The sequence below is a fragment of the Austrofundulus limnaeus genome, unplaced genomic scaffold, assembly GCF_001266775.1.
Source record: "Austrofundulus limnaeus strain Quisiro unplaced genomic scaffold, Austrofundulus_limnaeus-1.0 Scaffold2, whole genome shotgun sequence".
NCBI lineage: Eukaryota > Metazoa > Chordata > Actinopteri > Cyprinodontiformes > Rivulidae > Austrofundulus > Austrofundulus limnaeus.
Genome location: NW_013952404.1, coordinates 480100 through 484618, shown reverse-complemented (window position 1 = coordinate 484618; position 4519 = coordinate 480100). Strand labels below are relative to the sequence as shown.

The 4519-nt window shown below is 37.7% G+C and overlaps 1 protein-coding gene across 1 annotated transcript in view; it reads right to left on the bottom strand.

Annotated features, from left to right (window-relative positions):
• Nucleotides 1–4519, bottom strand: part of sobpa (sine oculis binding protein homolog (Drosophila) a) — a gene marked incomplete in the record, with an annotated part of 34858 nt that overhangs the window by 25654 nt on the left and 4685 nt on the right.

The following is a 4519-nucleotide window of genomic DNA, read 5'->3' as shown; positions in this document are numbered from 1 at the left end:
GAATTTTGCCTGAAACTCTCAGACTGAAGAAGTCTCTTGGAGTAGAGACGAAACGTTTCATTAGAGAAGAACCTGTCCAGAAGACCTACACAATTTTATAGATATTTATATATATATTTATTAATTATATTTATAATTATACGCTAATTAAATACTATATGCTATGGTAGCTGAATGCTACAGCCTACACGTTAGCTGAATGTTGTAGCTATACCAGTTGCTAAGTTAACACAGTTTACTACTTGGTGACTGAATGCTATAGCTTATACTATACACCAGCTGAGGGCTATATACTGTACTTCATGCTAGCTCATGCTATATACTAGCTTAGGGCTATAAACTTCGTGCTAGCTGAATGATATTTCCTATATGCTTAGCTGTGGGTCATTCACTTACTGACATAAAATGAGGATTTTTAATCAGTAGATAGGATTTAACAAACTTTCAGTCATGCTGCAGAAAGCCTTTAGATGTTAGGTAAATAAAAATAACAACTATCTGATTAATTCATGTCAGACAACTCACTATAAAACACCAAAATGAGAGCATTTCAGCATTTTTTTTTTTTTTTGGACCGCAGGACTCCACAGTCCTGTCTCTTTTACAACACCACATTTTGATGTTCTACTTTAATTTCCCATCATCACTGCAGAAGCAGACGTCAATGTAAACATAAAAATCTCCATGCAGGTGAAACATCAAAGTGTTTCCTCCGTAACGACCTCTCACAACACAGTCAATAAATGCTTTACTCCAAACAAAACCATAGCCTGTCTAATGCAGGCAGCCCATCAGCACTGTATACACCCCTCAGCTGGAACTTCTGCTCAATGAAGCGTCTCTGTGGTAAACGGTTCCGCCGCTCTGAAATATGGACGGAAATGTTCTCTGAGAGCATGAATCAGCTGTAATTATCCCGTCTGTGTGGTGAAATATTAGTCATGGGTCACAGAACCATCAACAGAACTTAGATTGTTTTGCTTGTGCAGGTAAATGTAGTTTACAAACTGTTCAGAGTCCCTCTTTCTCCATAAGTTGATTGTATTTTGTGCAGAAGACAGAAAAAAAAACTCCAAAYGCTGGGAATGTTTTAATAATGAGGACTGACAGGAGTTATTGATCACTCTGTTTTTGAAACACCAGCGAGGCCAGACGCTGAGCGAGGACCGCTGCACACGGTCGTGTCACGTCTGCAGGAAGGTCTGAGCTCATTTCAGGCAGAAATGAGGGAGTTTTCCTGACTTTATGGTGAGTTTGTTGTATTTAAGCGGTGATTGTTTGCAGTAAATCAAATGTGCTCCGGCTGGTTTGTAAAATAGTGTAAGGTTGAAGCGGTGAAGGCTGTTAACGAGGACAGTTTGCAGATGTAACGAACGCTCCCGCGGTGCTGAGTGACAGCACAGCTCCTTCTGCCTGAAGCTTCCTGCGAGTCAGATTTATCTCCACCAGCTGAAGTTTGCTACAAATAAAGCATCGCTGTCACTCATGGAGACACTTTGTGAGCCACGTTAACATGAAGAAAAATAAACTGTCTTTAACGATTTTTAATTTATGACTTTTTGCAGGTTAAGTTATCTAGATTGCAACAGACATCAGCGTACGTCTGAGTTTATTGGTGCCTTTAAAGATAAATTAATATTAATACTAAATATAAAATATGAGAATTCAACAAACTATATTAATGTTTGTTGTGACTGTAGATTGTTTACAGAGTAAGTATGTACATTTCTGAGTTTCTTAATTAGCAGCAACTTTTAGCTTAAGTTTTAGCTAGCATTTTTAGCTTTCATAAATTATTTTACTAGTCCTAGCTTCTATCAAGCATTTTGTTACTTTTACAGTAACTCTAGCCTTTAGCTACTTTTAGCTTTCAGCTACCATTATGATACTTTTGGTATCTAGCAAGCCTTTTTTTATTTTTAGCCGCTGTAACCTTTTGCTGTTTTGGTTTGATGTCTTAATACTTTTTGCTTCTAGCAAGATTTTGTTACTCTTAGCTTAGCTTAAAGCTAGCTTTTGGTACTTTTACCTTTGAACTAGTCTTTGGATACGTTTAGCTTTCAGCTAGCCTTCAAAACTTTCAGCAATATTTTTACTATGCATAGCTTCTACCAAGCATTTTGTTACTTTTGCATTAAATCTAGCCTTTAGCTACTTTTAACTTTCAGCTAAAATTAAAATTCTAATACTTTTGGCATCTAGCAAGTCTTTTGTTATTTTTAGCCYCTGTGTAGCCTTTTGATATTTTGGTTTCATGTAGTCTTTTAATACTTTTTGCTTCTAGCAAGCTTTTTGTTACTCTTAGCTTAAAGGTAGCCTTTCAATAATTTTAGCTTAAAGCTAGCTTTTGGTACTTTTACCTTTTAACTAGTCTTCAGGTATTTTTATCTTTTAGCTAGGCTTTTAAACTTTTAGCAATGTTTTTACTACGCATAGCTTAGCAAGAATTTCGTTACTTTTGCAGTAAGCCTTTAGCTACTTTTAGCTTTCAGCTATTTTTATTACTTCTAGCTTCTATGCAAGCTTTTTTTATTTTTAGCTTAAAAGTAATCTTTTGATACTTTTAGCTTCTAGCATGTTTTTTTGGATACTTTTAGCTTAAGTATCTTTTTGCTACTCTTAGCTTTCAGCTAGCTTTTTGCTGCTTTTAGCTTCCAACTAGACTTTTGATCATTTTTGCTCAACTTTTATCTGCTGAATTTTGTCTCCATCAGGAGTTTAGTTCATATTCAAACTATAACATCCSCTAAAATCACCTTAAAAAAAACAGGAAAATCTTTTTATACGACATAAACGACAGAACTCATTTGTAATTTGTTTTGTTTTGTTTTTTTAAGCGACAGATTGTGAAACTCATTAAATCTAAACAGATGAGCTGAAAAATCTGATTTTTTACATAAATATGATGTGAAAAATGGCGACATTTGTTCAGGTGAAAAGAAGAATCCTCCTTTTAAAGAGGAGTTGCAGGACTTGGGCCTGAATGCGCTCCAGAGGAAAACAGATCTAAGCTGTAAGGTGACCAGATGAGGAAGAGGAGGAAGAGAAGAAACACAGCATCTCTGTGTCTCCTCTTCCTCTGCCTTCATCCTGTCCTCCGTGTCGCCCTACGACTTCCAGAAAGCAAAAGCGTCATTAAGAGCGCCACCCAATCCTCGCTGGCAGGCCTTCAAAGCTGTGGCACCAACTTGAGCTGAAGATGAAGAGGCAGCTCGACGTTTAGATAATCCACGGCAGGTTTATTATCTGCTTTAACACAAACTAATTGTGACACATTATTATTATTATTTATTAAATCACGAGGCTTCGTGAGCAGAACAGAATTTTGTTGCTATTTTCAGACCCTGTAACCGAACACGACAGCTTGTTTGTTTTTAAGAGTTTGGGGTTTAGACGAGAGGAAGGCAAATTAAAATGTTTCAGGTCTGTTTTTAAGGGGGGGAAATGGAAAGCTGATCATAAATGTTCCATTAACTCTTTGGGAATCACTTCATTTTGAAGTTCTGACCCTTTGTGTTTCCCTCCATGGTCAGCAGAGTTCGTAGCCATGATGATGATGATGATGATGATGATGATGATGATGGGAAACTGAGACCCTGTGGTTGGGAACCAGAGCCGGTCACAGAACACCCTGATAAAATTCCCGACGCCCAACATTCCTTTAGTTTCCCACTCCCCTCCACTCTGCCCTGATATCTGATCCGGACGAGGCGTTCAGGTTTCAGTTTTTACAGCTTTAGCCAGACTTTACCTCCATTCTCTCATTTTTTTCAACTCTTCCTCCTCCTCATCCTCCTGGACTAATGGTTTAATTGACCACTTTACGAAACACTGTCAAACTGTTTAGGATCTCCTCACGAGGGCATCTCTGGGTTTTTGTCTCCAACAAGCTGTTGATGTTTTCAGCTCCAGAAGGAATCAACCCAAAGTGATGCAACAAGTTWGATGTTTTTGTTTCTGGTAGAGCTGCATAAATAAAGAGCCTGGATTCAGGCTTATTTCCAAACAGCTCCTTCATCTCATCTTGATGAAGATGAGCAGCAGGTGTTCCTCTGGTAGCCCTCCTTTCTTTCCCAGATTCAGTCTTTGATTCACTTCCTTTCTTTTCTTCGGATTTTTGGATTTTACGGTGCAGAAAATTATAACCTGTCAGCTCATTAACTCCAACACGACTCCTAAATTAAAGGGAAGAACCAGGGTCGAGTCCAGAACCGGTTTTAGCTCTTACCGTTAGCAGCGATGCTAACGCCTGCAACTGAGTTAGACTAACTTGAGAACACTAAGCTAAAGTTTTGTTTTTTATTCGTATTTATTTTAGAGTACAATGCATTTGAGCAGAAAATATGTTAATGTTGGAAAGTTTTATTATATTCAGGTAAATGTGCAAAGCTATGTTGTGAACAATAAACTGTAACCCCTTCAGTCATTTAAGACAGTGGTTCCCAAACTTTTTATCTTCTGACCCACAAAATATCCATGGCTTAAACTTGTGACCCCAAATATTACTGGTCTGAGTACA